Source organism: Malaya genurostris, chromosome 1 (assembly GCF_030247185.1).
Source record: "Malaya genurostris strain Urasoe2022 chromosome 1, Malgen_1.1, whole genome shotgun sequence".
NCBI lineage: Eukaryota > Metazoa > Arthropoda > Insecta > Diptera > Culicidae > Malaya > Malaya genurostris.
In genome coordinates, this window is record NC_080570.1 from 105,352,693 (window position 1) to 105,373,589 (window position 20,897).

Below are 20,897 nucleotides of genomic sequence, written 5' to 3' on the forward strand. Positions count from 1 at the left end.
CAGCTGTCAATGTCATTTACGTAAAAATTATAGAGGAGCGGACTGAGGCATGAGCCTTGCGGGAGACCCATGTAACTATTTCTGAGTGTTGCCAAATCGCCATGTGAAAAATGCATGTGTTTCTCTGACAAAAGGTTGTGCAAATAATTATTTATAACCGCTGGGAGTCCATTTTGGTGAAGCTTGTCTGAAAGAACATCAATGGAAACTGAATCAAATGCTCCTTTAATGTCTAAAAATACAGATGCCATTTGTTGCTTTTGAGCGAAGGCAATTTGGATGTCAGACGAAAGTAATGCAAGGCAATCATTCGTCCCTTTATTTCTACGGAAGCCAAACTGAGTATCTGACAACAAACCGTTCGTCTCGACCCAAGTGTCGAGACGTCGTAGAATAATTTTTTCGAACAATTTTCTGATGCAGGACAACATCGCAATGGGTCTATATGAGTTGTGATTGGAAGCTGGTTTCCCCGGTTTTGAATGGCGATAACTTTCACTTGTCTCCAGTCAGGTGGAACAATATTTTGCTCAAGAAACTTGTTGAACAATTCCAACAAACGTCTTTTTGCGACCGCATGGGCACCATATAGATAGACTGCACTGAATATTCCAAATTTTGTAAAAAACTACAATGATCAGCCCCATGTGGTTGTTGGAGCTATTGATCTGGAACCAAAATTTCTAATGGTCGACATTTTCAATCAAACGAAATTACATCAATATCCCAAATGTATGCAATTATATCTTTGTACATACTGGCGATACTGATTTCGAGGTTGGGCAGATTCTTCACCAAGTTGAATTTAATTCTGTCCAACCCTGGAGCGTTATTGTTACAAGACAAGAGTGCTATAGAAAATTCCATCATTGAAAATGGGTTATTAATAAAACCATTATTTGGAGGAGATTCTCGTATAATGCTCTGCGTAGGAACAGAATCTGGGCAAACTTTCCTAGCAAAGTCAAATATCCATCGGTTCGAGTATTCATCACTCTCATTGCCCACGTTACGATTCCTCATTCGTCTGGCCGTGTTCCAAAGAGTGCTCATTGAGGTATCTCTTGACAAACCTTCGACAAAATGTCTCCAATAGCTACATTTTTTGGCTCGAAGTATGCTCTTGTACTTGGTTTCTAAAACCATAAGTTTTTCAAAATTCTGAGGAGTTCCTCCTCCCCGTTTTAGAAACGTCTTGCAAGCATTTTGTTTTGCGAGTTTAGCCTCTGAGCACTCTTTGTCCCACCAGGGGTTGGGAGGCCTTCTGTTAGTCGTTGGCCCAGGAAAGCGTTTAGTTTGGGATTGTTCTGCTGCCTCCAGAATCGAACAAATGAGGAAGTCATATTCTTCAAGTGGAGGGAGCTCTTCCATTGAATTCAAAATACTAGAGATACTACTTTGGTATTTAATCCAGTCGATATTTTTTGTCAAATCATATGGAATACTAGCGGAAGTAGCAATGCAATTGCTACTGCTAATTGAGATGATGATTGGTAAATGATCGCTACCGTGTAAATCAGGCAGTATTTTCCAGGTGCAATCTAGTCGAATTGATGTTGAGCAAAGAGATAGATCTAATGCACTTGGGCGTGCCGGAGGTCTTGGGATCCGTGTCATGCTACCCATATTTAATACCGTCATGCTAAAATTGTCACAAATGTTTTGTATTAAAGATGATCTGCTATCATTGTAAACGGAACCCCACATAATACCGTGCGAATTTAAATCCCCCAGAATCAATCGTGGTGCAGGAAGGGCTTCAACCATTTCATTAAGCTGTTGCTGTCCAACTTGTGCTTTTGGAGGAATATAAACCGAAGCTATGCAAATATCTTTGCCTTTAATGTTTATTTGGCAAGCAACAACTTCTATACTAGAAGTTGAAGGGATGTTTAATCTGTAAAAGGAATAGCATTTCTTAATTCCCAAAAGCACTCCACCATACGGAGAGTCTCTATCGAGACGTATAATGTTAAAATCATTGAAATTTAAAGCTATGTTTGAAGTAAGCCATGTTTCGCATAAAGCAAATACATCACATTTTTGACTATGCAATAATATTTTAAATGAATCAAGTTTTGGCATGATGCTTCGACAATTCCACTGCAGGACAGTGATTGTATCATTTGCGACGGGTGATAAATTATCCATCAAAAGATACAAAACCTGAGACAATTGGCCATTGAGCTGATAATTGCTTCAAAAAGGTTCTAGCTATTGGAAGGAATGCCATTATGAGGGTCTTTAAGGGTTCAGATATATTGAATGCTGAGAAAATCCATTCAACAATTTCCGAAAACTTCAGTAATCCTGTTGGTGGCTGTGAAATGGAGCCCACTGGATTATTATCTTTTTCTGTACTAGATCCTGGATTGGTTTGTGAATTTGACAAACCAGGAGGCACAGTCTTTGGTTTTGACTTTTTTTGTTTAACACGGGGATCTTGTTTTGATGATGAAATTTTAGGTGTCTTTTTTGGTAATTTGGAGGAAGACTTCTTTCTCTTAACTGACCCTTGGGTAGTGATAAACGAATTACCTTCACTATTTTCGTCAGAGTCAGAGTCCTCTGGTTCCTCTAGATTTGAAAACCCGTTTTCGGTTTCCAAAGGGGGGACATCAATGACCGTTTTAAGCATTTCTGAATATGTGCGCTTAGACCGTGCTTTTAAAGAAAGCTTAATTTTGTCTTTGTGCACTTTAAATGCAGTGCATACTGAAATATCATCATGAGGACTATTCCCACAATAAATACATTTTTCAATTTCCTTGTTGCAATCATTATCTTTATGAGGCCCTTCACACTTAATACATTTTGGTTTATTACTACAGTAAGTAGCTGTGTGGCCGAATTTTTTGCAGTTCGTACAATTCATTACATTTGGAACAAAAAGCCGAACAGGGAGGCGAATTTTATCGACATAGACATGAGACGGCAACGCAGACCCGGCAAATGTCACTCGAAACGAGTCTGATGGGCGATAAACTTTTTTTCCTCTTCATGAACTACTGAGTACAGTTGTTTGCACTCCAGTATTTTCACACCCTCAAGCATAGAGTTCTTGAAACGACCAACACCATGCTTGAGTAAATCATCTACCGAAAGACTCGCTTCGGTAACAACACCGTCAATTTCGACATCTTTGGAGGGTATGTAAACTTTATACTCTTTATTGAAATGTTCCGAAGAGACAATATCATTCGCGTGTTTCAAATTATTTACCACAACACGAATTTTATCGTTATTTACTTTTATGATCTCTTTGATTGAAGAGTATCGTGATGTCAAACCTTTATTAATTTGAAAAATGTTTAATGGCTTTGATATACGTCTAAAAAAGACTATCCAAGGCCCAGAAGAGCTCTCCTGATATTTTTTCGTTCGTGGGGGTATAGGATTCATGCTAGGATTTACGTCCATGGATTCATCCATTACATTAAAATTTTTAACTAAACTTTAAAATAAAATTTGAAACCAACACTACACAGTACTCAATCAAAAGGAAAGAAAAAACTTCTACCTTGAAATTGTTGTCTATCTCCGTTGCACTGCCGTGTAGATCCTCGTTGCTCTAGATGTTCTTGTTGGATGTATCTGGACGTTGATACAATGCTGAAGCTCACTGTAGCGATGTGATGCTACTGCTACCTGACATCCAGCACCACTCGAATTCCGATTTGCTTTCGTCTTCGCCAGCTGTAACCAGCGCAGGTCACCGGTGTATACCTGCGTGTTGTATGGCAGTGGAAAGACCGAGTTGTCTTGTCTCCTTCTTCCTTGTGCTCCGCACCGATATGCTTCTGCACCGAAGTGCCTTCGCACCGGTGTGCCTTTGCACTCTCCTGCTTCTATGTGCCTTTGCACTCTTCCTCTTCGATGTGCCTTTGCACTCTCCTGCTCAGCACTTGTGGCTGTATATTGCGGCCTGGGTAGAGTTTGGGAAACGCCCTTTGTTGTTTCCTTCACCAGCTTGGCCCAGCACTAGGGCTCTCTTATGCAGCACGACTATACGTTTTAACGGCTGCTGCCAACAGGTCTCTACCTGTAGTTCAACCGTTGTCGTATTTAACGCGTGTAAACCAACCAGCGTTATTAAACTGTACGCTTCTATACACAACCTTCTCGGTTGAACGGCTATTACTGAATCAATCATACTATTTATTAACATTTTTTCAATGCTAAACCAACTTTCTATTTGTCGAATTTTTTACTGGTTCGTCTGTTGAATAAAATACAATTACTTCTTAGAAAATAAATTTAAAAAAGGTTTAAACTATTCGCAAAACAGTTCACAGCAAGGAGCAGATCGCTTGGTATATGCACTTTTAATTCATAGACAATTTATAAAAATGACAATTTTCTTTTACATTCTAACTTTCCATGAGAGAAAAGATAATGTGCAGTTAATTTAAATTCAATGTCATGAACGCAATGAAAAAAATATCGCGATCAAATACATGTAATACACCGTTCATTTCATTTTAATTTTGTTCTATATATCAGAACAGATCTGCCAAACATTGCCTTCACAGCGTATAGGTTTCGTCTTTTCAGCATTATTCATAACATTCATGAGCAAAGTTAAATACTACTTCATAACTTTTGAAAGTGAAGACGACAGGTCTAAAAGAACGTAATTCTTCATTATTTATAGGCGATATTTACTATCGTCAGAAAAAAACACCCTTAAATATGAAAATGTTCACATCTCTATGTGGGCATCATGCTCAATTATTGACATTTCACTTCTGGGTGCACGTTAAACACAAATTATTAAACATGACGGAACTAATAGCCTTTTTTCGTCACGAGATGGTGTTACTGTTTTTTTCGATTTGTATTGAATTCATAAAAGTGATTCATAATGATATATAATATACTTGCTTGTACCTTAATATCTTCGGAACCAGAAGTCGAACTTATGACAACTGGCTTGTAAGACCAGCGCCGTATGAATTGAACCGCCAACCCGGGCTATATGGGTTCTCCCATCTTTGAGAAAATTGAGCGGCACTAAAACAACGCGTTTTGTCTTTGTCTGTTACGTCACTTATACTATCTTATCATTTTCGATATCATTTTGTAACATATAGTGTAAGTGTTTCTTCAGTTTGGCGTTTTTTTGTGAATTTGATTTTACACTTAATACCGTGAATTCCGAAAAACTGGAACGAAAAATGCATACTTTAGCAGTCAAAATAAAAGCTACATGAAGTAAGGTTTTGTCAAATCTTCCACCCCCAATTTGCACAAGTCACATTGAAGTGTAATGTAATTTGTACATAGCAACTACAAAAAAAAACTCCATCGAATTGCGTCTACTGACAGAATTTTACAAATGAATTTTTATTACATCATTACTGAAGACTGTTTTTGTGTCATGAGAATATCTAACTTAAAAGTTTTGAGTATTGAAAGCTACTGAAAGATTGCGTGTTTCGTAAATTCAACATTGCACATAAATTCCGCAAATAATCGATTCTAAATTGTCTATAAAAGACATTATTAAAGATGTTTACGGGTGACTCGGTTCTTAGTTTAAGAAGCAACCGACAACTACCTTTATCAAACTATCTCCAAGAAATTGGCTCAATGAGCAAGCAATCAAGTCTCAATATTCGAAGCACCCTTCTGTTCTAAAACTACGACTGGCATCGGTTGGGCATTAATTTACATCGGAAAGGAGCGGAAGTAGGTGGTAATTTATGTCGATTGCCAGGCGGAAGTGCTGAAAGCAGACACGTCTCGTCGATTGTGGCGGGATGACGGCTGCAGAGAGTAGATTTGATTGAAACGGAAGAAGAGTTTCAATTTGGATGGAATGCGACTGCTGACGGAGCTCGCTGAACTTTGTTTTATGGCTAAAGTAATTGAGTAGCATCAACGCAACCGATAGGGACCGAAGATAGGAAGTTCGTTCCAAGAAGCGAAAGTTGGGCTTCCCGATAACAATTTTATGACTTTCGAAAGAAGCTCCGAGCGGTATCCGTTCGTTCGTTCGGTCGTTCGTTTGCCACCGAGAATGAAAACCAAAGTTGATATTTGTTGAGACATAAGTTAGTGGCGCCAGCAGGCTTCGATTGAGTATTTCAAAGTAACAAACTGTGAACATTATCAGTCCCATTTGACGATTGGTGCTGAGTCACGTCAAATGTTTTCAAATGAACTGTGTGCTGCGGTGGAATGTCACTCATTGACACCAAACTAATGTGAATGAGTTTTCCTTTTCTGAATATCTAATGGAGAACATTAAACTACGCATTAACTAACTGTTCTGTTAAATGTAAAATAGTTTGAAAAACAGTTTTTGTTATCATTCGTCCAAACTTCAACTTATACCAACTGCAACCGGTTTTACTTTTTGGTTGCAGCGCCAACGTTTTTCAACGGGCCTATTCTACACAGGAATTCAAAACAGGTTGCGCCATTTTTTTTAAATTTAAATTACCCACTCGGTACATATGGAAATAGAATTTTTTGCCAATCTTACCACACGATGCCCGTGGTCGGATTGCACAAATATGTGAACAGAAAATTGATTTTCCGTGCACAAACAACACCACGGTGCGAGTGAGCGCCGAATATGAACCACCCACCACAGCTAGGAATAGAATCCTAGACACTGGGACAAGGAGTGCAATGTGGCCGATGGTGTAGGCAGCTCTCGCAACGGATGGCGAAATTTGTCGACTTTGATGCGATGTGACTTTGAAGAGAGCTGCTAGTGGGTTGCGAACGTGAATATAGTTGATGTCCATCGGTTTATGCTCCCTGCCAGTATGATGCAGGTACATAGCTATGTAGTAGCTTCCAAGTACCGAGGTCGACATGGACCAGCCTCATGGATTCGGGCGCTTGTGAAGTGCATGAGCAACGCTTCCCCGTACTGGCAAAACTGACATTACGACTTAGGCCTTTCGCGTGGTTTACGCTAGCTTTGCGAATTGGAGCAGAATGAGCTGTAGTCGATTTCGATACTGCATCAGCCCGCACTATTTTCAATTTTAATTGAAACCAACTCATTCACGCTTCGGTTTCCGTGTACTGCCAGAGGAGGATTATTAAAAGATTGAATTTGATATAGTGGGTTGTTTGTCGTTCAAAACCAATTAATGTTCCCGTGGTGTTGCCGCAACTTACTATTGATGGTCGTTCCATGAAATAAGCTTAAATTAAAACGAATACAATTTTTCATTCAATATTTCGAAATACAAATTTACATTATCAAAGCTGTTGAAATAAATAAATTCAACTTCAATTTCACTGTATCAAGTAACTTATTCGATTGTCTGAATCTAACAGACTCTTGCAAAAGCAAAAGGATTTAAGAAAATTCAGCATTCGAAATTTGCGAGTTCTAGTTACTAAAAATTTTTAAATCCGATTATGATATTATGTGTAAAAATCTTCGACCAGAGGGATTATTATTTCCAGTTTGAAGGTTGCTTCTAAATTGGCGTGATTCATTGATTGCAGTTGTAAATTAATTTGAATTCAAATACTAAACATAAATACTACAGATTCTCGTTGTTGAGTTACGTATTTAGGGTATTTATTACCGCAAACCTGTCTTACATATATGCTTGAGATCAATTTTTGACTGATTTGACTGTATTGTATATACAGTTGGGTGCTAATGAGATGTATAGGAAATTTGTTTATTTGTTCGCTTGTTCCATCTGACAATAAAAGTCTTAATGAATATAAAGTTAAGTTATAAAATCGAGGATTGCGACACTTTCTGAACAAACTTATGCGATGATTCACCAAAATCGAATTAATTTTCAACTAGGGAGAAAGTTCGAACATACGCTGCAATAGGTTCATTGGCTCCAAACGATGTCCGATGGAATCTTCGTTGTAGCAAACCTGTTGATCGTAGAGTTCGTTGTGAAACCCGGAAGTCGATGAGAGACAGGATTTTTGGAGAGTCGATTTCGCCGTTGATAATCTTCGCCACAAACGCAGCTTGTTGAATCTTCCTTCGTCGTTCCAGAGTGTCAAGACCTAACAGGCGACATCGATCAGGGTACGGTGGCAGATCCATGGGATTTCGCCAGGGAAGGTCTTTTAGCGCAAGCCGAATAAATCTTTTCTGAACACGCTCAATCCGCAAGTTCCAAACGAGTTGATATGGACTCCATACCAAACTGGCATTTTCCAGCAATGGTCGCACTAAGGAACAGTATAACGCCTTCAAACAATGTGGATCCTTAAAATCTCTGCTGATTTTAGCTACGAATCCGAGTTGTTTCGTTGCCTTAGATATTAAAGCAGAACGATGCTGATTAAATGTGAGTTTTGCATCCAATACAACACCAAGGTCATTAACACGGTCAACTATTGTAAGTGTTTGTCCATCAATTTTGTAGTCGAAGATTAATGGACGAAGTATTCGGTGAAATGTAATTACTTGGCATTTGGCAATGCTGATCACAAGATGGTTTCGTCGACACCATGCGACAAATTCATCTAGCAGTTCTTGAAGATGGACGCAGTCCTCATAATTACGAATTACTAAGTACAGCTTCAAATCGTCAGCGTAGAGCAGCTTGCATCCATAACAAGCAGCAAAGCGGCATCGTTGAAAAACAGTGCAAACAAAAGGGGACCCATATTACTGCCCTGCGGAACTCCTGATTTATTCGTAAACGGGGATGAAACCGAGGTTCCCAATTGTACGCGTAGGACTCTTCCACACAAATAGGAACTCAACCATTCAACGAACTTGTTTGATGCACCAAGTCGCATCAGTTTACATAATAGAATTCGGTGGTCTATACGATCAAAAGCCGCTTTTAGATCGCTGTATACTGCATCAAGGCTCGTAATACCACGATAATTTCTCACATCCTTTCGATCACCGTTTTTGTAGACTGGAAACATGAACGACTGCTTCCATATCGTTGGAAATATACCATGCTCGAACGATTTGTTGAACACGTAACATAATGGTTCGAGCAGAGCAGTTGCACAGCGAGTATAAACGACAGAAGGAATTCCATCAGGTCCAGCCGAGTACGAACTCTTCAGTTTCTTTGCTGCAGCACTGATCATTTCGGGAGTGATTATAAATGTACGCAAATCCACCAAGTTTTCAGGAACATATGATGCGGCGACTTCAGCTTCGATGTTGGAGGCCACTTTCTCAGTAAACACGGAAGCGAAGAATTTAGCAAACAACTTACATGAGTCTGATGTTGATGCAGACGTCACACCGTCAAAGTAGATGACTATTGAATTTTTCAAAGCGGCAACTGGTAAACGATTTAGCAGCCCAAAATGATGTCAACTTTTACAAAATCGGAATTGGGTACGAGTTTTTTTTTTAAATCGACTTTGGGATTTAGAGAATTTTAGACCGCGTAACTTTGGGAAACCCCGCAGAAAAAAAATTGATAAATGGAAAAACAAAAATTTTATGCCAAATGTCCAACCGCGTATCTTGGGAAATCAGCGAAAAAAAACCGGGTAGCTTCGAAAATCCGCGTAAAAAACGTGTAATTTCGGAAATCCGCGTAAAAAAAAGCCGCGTAAAAAGAAACCGCATTAAAAAACTACTAAGATCAGCCCCATGGGGTTGCTTGAGCCATTGATGTGGAACAAGGCAACCAAAATTTCTAATTATCTACAACAGTTATCTACAACAGTTCAATCAATCGTCACACTTTTGAATCCGCAATTGCACGAGAGTCTTCTTATATTGATCTTGATTAGGAACCAACATCGAACATTGTTTGTCTTGATTTGTATCTGTTTTATAGCCGACGAAATTACACCAATATCCCAAATGTATGCAATTATATCTGTGTACATTCTTGCGATACGGATTTCGATATTTAAGCTTACTTCGCCAAACTTGTGTTCAAGTTTTGTATGCAAGCAGTTATTTTTATAGTGTAAAGTTTCTCTACCATTCTGCGAGTCCGGTGGAGCAATGAACTTTTTCTCAATATCAATCGAGTTCATTTTATATAAATTAGAAATTAATCTTAAATACTCAAAATTTACCCTGGGGTAGTTGTCAGCTTCTCAGGCGAAACGACATAGCATGGAATTTCATTCGAGCTTGCGTGACACATGATCAGAGCATACCAATTGAAGCTTCAATCTCTAGCTTGCTACGCGTAGGACTGAAACGTTAGCTATAATTTCGGTTCTATTCATAGATTCACGTGCAACGATTGACCAATCAGAGCGATGCTTTCCTTTTGATATATCGCTTACTCTTTCAAAACCGTCATCTATGACAGGGAAATCCGGTATGCCAGATATTTTTTACAGACAAAATAGGACACTGCTCGCTACTAATGAAAATTTCAATCATATATAAAATATTGTAAATACGTGGCATGAAACATTCAAATCGATTCTTAGAAAAATTTTCAATCAAATGATGACATAATATTAATAATTCATACAAAATAGACTGAGCTGTGAGTGTTTGAAACCTGACCACATTTCCACGTGTATTTCTCCTTAAGTTTCTGATTTGCACCAAAAAACCGAGTAAAAAATACCTCAGTGTAAATAAACAATAAATCGTACAGGAAAGCGGTGCAACAGTTCAAGAACCATCTAAGCATGTCAATCTAAGACTTGTTTTTAAGTCCAAGGTGTTTCCAAGGTGCAAAAAATAACCGGATATGAAACGAAAAACAAAATTAAGTTACTCTCCAAATCCTTTTTCCCCAAATGGATAACGAAACTTACGACAAGGTCGATCCTTAAACTGAGCTTGAAAAGAGTTGGAGTGCTAACGAAATCAATTTTTTGCCATAAGAAATGAACCAACCAAATTCACTGGATTTTCGCCCAGTTAAAAAACTTGTAGTAGGTAATGTTAGAGATATAACCGCGAGATTGACGTAGGACTGCTGTCGACATTTATTTTGGTACATTGTTCTACTAATAAATAGTATATTTCAAGTAAAATCCCATTAATTTTTCATAAACTGATTTGGATTCTGAAAAGAACCGAAGACTGCCATTTATCCAACTTTCAACACAGTTGACAATTATTTTCACGAACAAAATTCCGAACAAATCGGTTGCCTCTCGTTTGGCGAACGGCGCACAAAGTAAGTCTGTCACTGGAATGTGTGCCCTTCCCTGCAGCGCTAACGTTCCGCACAAAGTCGTGGCACCCATGAAGTTGGACGTCATATAGATTAGTGACGACACTTATTCTGATTGAAAATCGATTTTATAAAATCAAATTGATGTACATGGTGAAGTTCAATTACTACTTCATTTCAAATTATCATTTATCATTTTTCGGGCCGATTTATTGTATTTTTTCTGTTACTCACACGCAAACGTCCAGTAGCTGAATTACGTCATCGCGAGATTCATTTCAGGCTTTCAAAAGGTGGTATTTTCTACCATCTTTATGCTGGCTTTATTCATATTCGTTTGGTGCGAATTTCGCATACCGAAAAGTTCACAATGCCTATCAAATTATTCAAGATCTGTACTAAACTGATGATTTGTACCTTCGAATGGCAAAGAATCACTCTTAATAGTTCTTTTAATAACATTTACGGCCATTAGAATGGCTGTATAATGTTCCCCATCGTTGTCCACTTTTCGTTTTCTTTTCCTCGAATGCCAACGACCAGAAGCTGGACCCAGGTGAGCATAGTAAAGCAAAACGTATTCCTAAGTCAAATTTATTGATCCGGAATTGACAGCACTTTTATCTCTCAACCATGTGTACTCGCTTTTCACCAAACCGCGTTTTTCGATGTTGTCATCTCCATTCGAAATAATGAAGGTCATCGCGGCTTTTTGTAGTATTTAAAATAAAATGAGTTTCATTTTTTCGAGTTACTCCTTTGCAATAATGGTTTTCCGAAAAATTATAGTATTTGAACGTTTTGCTTTGAGCTTCGAAGAAATAAATACATTTGACAGTGTTTGGTCTGTTTCATAAATTTGCCTACCTTTCCATGCAGATTGCAATATAATTACAATTATGAAAAATGTGAATGAAATGCAGACACGTACCCAGAATATACTTCTGACGTTAAAGTCTTGTCCACTATTTCTCACAATTGTCAAGCTTTTCAAAGGTTATAACCGGGTAAACATGTGAAATCTGCCCCAAAAAAGTGTAGATTGTTGAACCACTTTTGAAAGCACTTCGATTGGAGGCAATTCGCAATTCCTGCAGAGATTCATCCCATGGGGGATTAGCTGTGTTCATTAGAAAGGAGATCGCGCATAGCATTATAAAAAACGAGATCATTGATGTCGTATGTGTTTACAGACCCCCTTCGTTTGAGTTCCCTAGTTTCCATGACATCTTGGAATCCTGGATATCTCAGTCCAGGGACAACAGACCATGTTTTCTAGTAGGAGATATGAATGTGCCCATCAACCTTTCCAGTAACAATGTTGTCCAACGATACCGCAGCCTGTTGGAATCTTATGGTTTCCTTTGTACTAACACCTTTGCTACTCGTCCATTAAGCAACAACATACTTGATCATTTTATATGTAAATCATGTGATGCATCTTGCTTGCGAAATGATACAATTTTCACAAACATCAGTGACCACCTTCTAATTGTGTCTACTATAAAATTGCACATGCAGAGGCATAAACAGCTTCTTGTCAAGAAAGTTGTCGATTACAACAAATTCGAGAGAGATTTCAATGAGTTTATTAATAATATAGCAATAGTAGAGGATGTTGAACAGTGTTTCTCCGATATTATATCCACTTACAACTCAATTCTATTGCAGTGCACCAAATCATCAACACGAAAAACAATCACTGTCCTTGGATGTCTTACGATCTATGGAAACTGATACAGATAAAATCTAACTACCTGAAAAAAGTACGTAAACATCCGGGTGACTTACACTTGCAAGAATTACTTAAGCACATAACTAGTAAGGTTGATAAACTGAAAAGATCTAGCAAAAAGTTATATTATGCTAATTTGCTTAACACAACTTGTCACTCTAGACTGTGGAAAAATCTCAATACAGTTATGGGTCGAGTAAGGGAAACAGAAAAAATCAAACTAGTTGCAGATGGAATCCATAAGTCAAATGACCAGGAAGTATGTGAAGCCTTTAACAAATACTTCTCAAGCATTGGCAGTACTCTAGCGACCAGTATTCCGAACACTAATATCGACCCCGTTAGCAATATACCTTGTAATTCTAACTCCATATTTCTGAGGCCAGCTACAGTGAACGAAATTATTCCTTTAATAAATGAGTTAAATAGCAAGAAAGCTACTGGTCCTGATAATATATAGGTGAAAACTTTGAAGAGCAATCCTACTTCATTCGCTTCAATTTTATCTCAAGCTTTCAACAAAATCCTGATTACCGGAATTTATCCTGGATGTCTCAAAGTTGCCAGAGTTGTTCCAATATTTAAGTCGGGGAATCCTAACGATGCAAGCAACTACCGCCCAATTTCAACTCTATCAGTGTTCAACAAAATTTTAGAGAAACTTCTTATTACCAGGCTGATTGATTTCTTCAACTCCAATAACTTCCTGTACAACTTTCAATATGTGTTTCGACATGGTTGCAATACTACAACTGAAATAGTTGAGCTCATGGATAGTATCATTAAGGAGATCGATTCTAAACAGATTGTTGGGTCGTTGTTCTTGGATCTAAGGAAAGCTTTCGATACGCTGGACCACAACATTCTCCTGCGGAAACTGGATCGGTACGGAATCAGAGGAATTGCCAACAACATCTTTCGCAGTTACCTTTCAAATAGAACACAGTTTGTAAATATAGGGGATGCGAAAAGCTCAAGGCGCCAAATCGACGTAGGTGTTCCACAAGGCAGCAATATTGGGCCTCTCTTGTTCTTGGTATATATCAATGATATTGGTAACCTAACACTGAGAGGTATTCCGAGATTGTTTGCTGATGACACTGCGCTTTTTTATCCATGCAAAGACAAACCAACTTTAGTGACATGCATAGAAAACGACTTACGTATCCTAATGGGCTACTTTAACTCTAATTTACTGTCTTTGAACATAGCGAAAACCAAATACAGGGTATTATGATCACCTAGGAAAAAACTGACGCATCACACGAACCCATGCATTGGTCAAACATATATAGAGAAAGTTGATAGTTTTAAATACTTAGGAATTCACCTAGATTCAACACTATCTTTGGATAGTCACATAAAAGTGATTGAAAGCAAACTATCTTCACTTGCCGGTGCTCTCAGGAAAGTTCGCAATTTTGTTCCTAGGAAAGCATTGATCAGCTTTTACTTTGCATGTATCCACTCTCGTATACAATACTTATTGATTATATGGGGTCATGCCTCGAAATCCAAGCTAAAAAGAATTCAAGTACTGCAGAATCGCTGTCTAAAAACTATATACAACCTCCCATATCTTCATCCAACATTGCAACTTTATTCCGATTCTTCACACTGTATCTTACCTCTCCTGGCACTTCGTGATATGCAGGCTATTTTGTTTGTGCACAAAGTTCTCCATCAACCACATGCTCATCACAACATCTCATTACCCGTTGGTACCCAGCAGCGGTATACGAGACAGGCCAACTCATTATTTCGAGTAAGAGCTTATTCAAATTTGGATCAAACTCGTATGACATATTACGGTACATCGATATATAATAGTCTTCCTGATGAGCTCAAACAAACCTTCAAACCGGTCGTATTCAAAATGAGATTAAAGCGCTACCTAAAGACAGAGATAGCTAACTATATACTGTAATCGTATCAACCGTGTTTTTGTTTTTGTGTTTGTACAGTTCATCCTTTCATCATCTACTCATTCATTCACTCATCCATTCATTCATTCATTCACTCATTCATACACTGATTCACTCAATCATTACTTCCCTCACTCATAAACTTTTTTATTCATTCATTAATTCATTGATTAAATCATTTATTAATTCGTAACATCATGTACCCATTCATTCATACATTTATCAACTTATAAATTCGAGTCTTTGTTCAAATGTTGCAATCTTTAAAGTAGAGGAGGTTTTTGTGCCCTTTTGAGCAAGTGCTGGTACCACAGTCTACTCAAGAGGGCTTTTTTCCTGCTCAAGTGTTGAAATGAATACATAGATTACTGTTAGTTAATTAGTTAATAAATAATTACTGTTAGTTTTTGTAAGCTTTGAAATATTAGTAAGAGCCCCTTAAAAGAAATTCTACATTCCACTGGGAGTTCTTGCATAGTGTAAATAGTTAAATGTCTCTTCGCTAGTATATAACGTTAGTAGTAATAACCTCAGCTTGTCATCATCGCGGTTTTGTTTCCTTTTTATTTTGCTATAGTTTTTGCTTTTCCAAGCTGAGGTATGTATGTGTCCGTGACCAGGGAGCTCCAATTGTGAGCTTTTTGGTGCGGGGGAGTGCGGAGGATTATTAAAAAAAAATATTCCCCAAATTTCATACCTTCAACTGCCAAATAAAAGGTGATTTGATTGATTTTCATTTTATTTGATTTTTGGAACAGCCCCCCCATGAAAAGTTCGAAAAAAACAGGGATGTTGAAGATGGATTTCTTGCATTGAAAAATACCTAAAACCTTTGAAACATATCAATAATTTGTCACTGAAGCGTTTTGTAGAATAATTTCACTAGAATAATATTTTAACTCCATTATAGTAGAAATCAATGGTGTTAAAATATTATTCGTATGAAACAGACTAAAAATTTATGAAGTATACAACACATATCCAAAACCCACCCCACCCACCCCCCCCCCCCCACCCATTTTTCGCGAGGTAACCGATTTTTCGCAAAGTGTTTTTTTTGTAGTATTAGTATCAACACACATGTTCGTGAAATATAACGTCCAAACGGAAATTTTTACTCATCATTCTTCCGACTTCGGTACCACTCCTGATTTTTAGTAACCAATGAATACTTGTAGATCATTCTTAAGTGCTTCAATTACATTTATTTATAAAAATGTAGAAAAGCTCAATATCTTAGTTATTGTAAAAGAAATTAACAATCAACCATGCGTCTCCATTAAAGTTTCATTAAGGAAATGTAAGATGCTTTGCTACTAGAACTAAGCATCTTGTGTTTTCTTTTGCTAGAGCTTCAATAGACCAATCATATTTTTTTTCAGATAATGTAAAATATTGTGGTTATATACATTTTAATATATATATATATATATATATATATATATATATATATATATATATATATATATATATATATATATATATATATATATATATATATATATATATATATATATATATATATATATATATATATATATATATATATATATATATATATATATATATATATATAAACGAATCACCGAATGATAAGTGGTTGTTTAAAGTGTCAAATAAAAAGAAAATCAGTAGAATAGCTCCATCAATATACAAAATGGAAAATTGCCTCCTGTCCAAGCATATTTAAATGTGAAATCTGCTCCAATAGCGAAATGAATTTTCTTTTGGGGAGATTTCACATGTTCACCCGATTATATCCAATCCAACTTGTCGCAGATTAATTGTCATTGATTATCAACTTTACAGAAGTTTTTTAATTGTAATTTGCGACAGGGGGAAGGGGGGTGGGTTGTTGAAATGTGACGTCCAATATTTTCAATAAGCGCATTTTTGAAATACCTAATTATATTACTGCTTTGCCCTATTTCCTGAAAAAATCTTCACAATAAACGTTTACATTCTGTAAGGAAACGTGTATTTGTTGATGTAATAGCTACTTCTTGTAAATTCGGAAATGAATGATGCAGGAAATCATTTCTGTTGTGATCAGCAAAAGTGCACGGAGAGGTCGCAGTGCAATTTCATGCTTCTTGATGTATTGAAAATTCATTCATCAATACCATGTTGGCGGAGTAATATCAATAAAACCAGCAAATAACATTAACATATACGTTGTGATTATCAATAATTATAACGATAAGAAAAACATATTCAATCATAAAACATGTCATGCAGCTGATTAATTCACCCTGTTTATTGCAAACCAATTATTAAAAACCTAACATCTTAATGGTAGAAAATAACATTATTTAGTTTGAAATAAGAGTTTAAATATCAAAAATCATTTTAAAATCTGCCTGAGAAAATAGCAACAAAATTTAAAATTCTACCATTGTAACTTCAAAGCAAGAGCAAAACATTTATAGAAGACGAATTTTTCAGTAATTTGATTCTCTAGCAATGAGAATAGTGTATCACACCAATTTCTCTTATATTGTTCTGATGCAGTATATTCAATTGTATTAAATTTGAAAAGGGAACCGCTGGATCAATTGTACTTGATGAAATTGGTATGCCTCATCAATAACGAAATAGGATATAATAACAAATCTTGATGGTAGATTTTGTCTAATCTATTAAGAAGATTCCTTCGATTAAATATCAAGAAAATATGAAATATTGCTATGACAGCACAGGAACATCAAAACAAGATATGATAGTAATATTTGTTATTATTTTGATTTTCGTTTACTATTCACATCTACCCGGTAGGAGTGCAAGTTTTACTAAGGCAATTCAAACGCGTCTTTCAAACGCAGCGCCTGTTGTGTGCTCAAACCCTGTGCTCCTGTTACTTTCATAAATTAAATTCATGCCAAAATCGTCTTATTTTATTGCGAATGAATCAACGTTTGCAAAATCGAACACGGGATGCATCAAACGAGAATATATGTTGAAACTACGTAAACCGCAACGTAACGAAACCGGTATTTTTCCCAACTCTATTGATAAGGAGTGTTAAAAGAGCATTTCCTAAAGATACAAAATTGACTATGTTCCATGATTTTGGAAAAGTCTCATTGACACGCGTAATCCTTAGTTATAAATTCCTGTAGGATTGCTGTTATTACTAATTTTCACACCCCTCAGCGGGGAATCAACAATTTCAGACGTAGATCATGTCATGTCTTATCTTGATTATGTATGATTTTCCTCCACCAAGATCAAAGTTTTTTTTTGTTTCTATTATAGAGGCTCTAACATTAATGTCATTCACCTCTTCGGGCCAGAAAAACTTTCTGACCCTATGTGCGGGGTTGGGAATCGAACTCAGACGGGCTGCATGAAAGGCATCGACTTACCCTTCACGCTATACCCGTCCCCTCACAAGATCAAAGCTGATCGAACCATCCAATGATTGAAATTACATGAATCAAAAAACATTTTAGCTCAAAATCACTACCGCTTTTGTGTGACGGAAGATCCGTACCGATTTTGATCGATGTGATTTAAATATCACTGATCACTTATCACAAGTGATCTTTTTTGGGAAAGATCACAAGCGATCTACTTCGGCAGTGATCTCGATTTGATGAGGTTTTGAACTTTATTTTCTCAGTCATGTATTCTACACTAAGGAAATAATAATCCTTGGCTCGAGCTAAATTATATAATTAATATTGATAAAATAATTTCGATGGTTTTGTAGTTTTAGAGATATTTTTTAATCTAATGACAGCATGTAGTAAATCGATTTCTCCTCATATTTGTATGGTTTGTCATACAGATTGAGTAAGTATTGAGATGAATTTTATTTATTTTTTACTTTTTTATTTATGACTTCTGGTCAGTCAGTATTTTTTACTTTTTTCGGTTTTTTAACGATATCAAACTAACTAGAGATTATAAGAGGAGAAAGAATATGAAATCATAGAGCCATAGTACTCAAAGAAGAGCAAGGATGTGAAGAATAAAGTGCGGAAAAGTGAGACGTGACAAGGGTCATTTAAGTAAGCAGAAGGCTTCTCGTATCTAAACTTTTACCTTCTACCAGAGGAGTCGAACTTAGGCATCTTAGCGATACGAGTTATCCGAGTCTCTGATATGTCAGAATCTTATTTTATCTAATTTATTTTGAATTCGTAATATGTGACATAGAGGGGGTGGGGGGTCTTTGCTGCTGTGACGATTTGTGACAAAACGGGGGTGGGGAGTCAAAAATGGCCAAAAAAGCGTGACGTCTTTTATGGACAGCGCCTTACACATTTCATGCTGTACTATTACCGTACTTGCTGATTATCCAGATCTATCGTAAAGTCAGTGGTTTCTGTTGTGAGAAAATGAAAAAACTAAACATGAAAATATTTTTGAATATTGTTTTATTAGATCAAAAACTTGCAGCGTTAATTATGGCTTAACACCTTCGAGGCATACTTTGAGCGAGATTTTGCGCGTATTCTTCTGAAAAAGACCTCCAAATTTGTGAATTCGACGCTGTTTTAAATTGTGCGGTCGATTTCTTTCAAGCTTCATCTTCATTTGAGCCCAAACGTTCTCAACTGAATTTGCATTGAGCGACTGGGGGGGGCAATCCAAGCTCATGACACCATCTTGCTTCTTAACCCATTCAAGATGTTTTTCACATTGTTTTCACTCATCATCGGTTTTTGCAAAGTACTTCGAAATTTCGAATCATTTGCGATCAAATGTCTGCGAGTTATTCCGTACGATATATTTAAACCTTTTTTGGTCAACTTTGAAGCATCTTCGTGTAAAGTTAATGTCGGATTCTTCAAAACCAGGTCACAAATAACTTCTTCGTCTTTTTCCGACAAAACAGCGACAGAGCCGCGATTTGAAAAGTCGCCGACATATTTCACCTCTTTAAAACGATTCACCCACTAACTCACGAACTGTTTCGACTTTTGAATGTTTTTCGCCGCGGCAATGTTTTTGTGCTTGGGACCTTTCAGGTGCAAGCACAAAAAAACTGTAAAAGACTGTACAACTGGGAAATTCTTTTAATAAATTCTTTAAAACAACGTGTGGCCAACTGATCGGTCTGCAGAAACTGACATACGTTCCGTAAAGCATAATGATGTTTTCTTATACCGTTTTCGTTTTTGAACCTAGACGCGGGTTACTCTGACTCCGAGTAAAACGAACACGTGGTACGCGCCCTAAACAACAACTCATGAAAAAAAGAAAAAATAAACAAACTCGGCTGGATGCGTGGTGCGACCCGAGAAAATTTTCAGAGCGAAACTACGCGATTGGAGTCCGATCTAGAGCGACCTCAGGTTGCTAAAACAAACATATCAAACGTTGTTTGGGCGACTCTGGGTCAGCTTTCGGTCTGCTCTGATCAATAAACGAAAACGGTATTAGATTCACCGAGTGTTTTCGTCGACAAATTTCCGACCAGCGAAATCAAATAAAATTGGTCTATCGCCATCTTGGAATATCAATCGACTGGAAATCGCCATCTTGGATTTCCAAAATACCACAAACATCATTTTCTGAAACTTACTCTTTAAACCAGTTCCAAAAATACCCATATTGTAGTAGTTTCCATGGAATATAAAAAAGCAAGAAATTGTTTTCGTTGTATGCAAAAACCTCTTTTTACGAAGCAGGTTCGAAAAAAGGCTATGATATTTGGGATTTAATTCGTAAAAACAGTTACGTAAAAAGAGGTAACGTATAAAAATTGTTCATAAACGGAGGTTTGGGTGTACAAGGTCTTCGGATGGGGTTTAAGAAACTATAACGCAGAAAAAATAGTTCGACAATTGTGCAATACGCATCGTATAGTGAACGCACCTATGTTAATCTTACTTCAAGAATCAATGGATTGAGCAAAGAGAGCAAATTTCACTCTTACTTATGGTTGAAGTATATGAGATGACTACTGGAGCAGAGATGAACGGAGGAACCACCACCCTATCGTTTAAAACTTTTAGAACTTTTTTTTCATTTATCGGGAATGTGATCTATGCGGAGAAAGCCCGTGGTAAAATTAAAAAATACTTCGTTGCTGGATGAGAAATAAAAAAAAATTAAACCGGTGGTGTTTAACGAATGCGTTCTTTCGCACGAAATAAGCTGTGGCAGCTACTTTTATTATGCGCTGAAGGCTCGAGTGGTTCTTGTTAT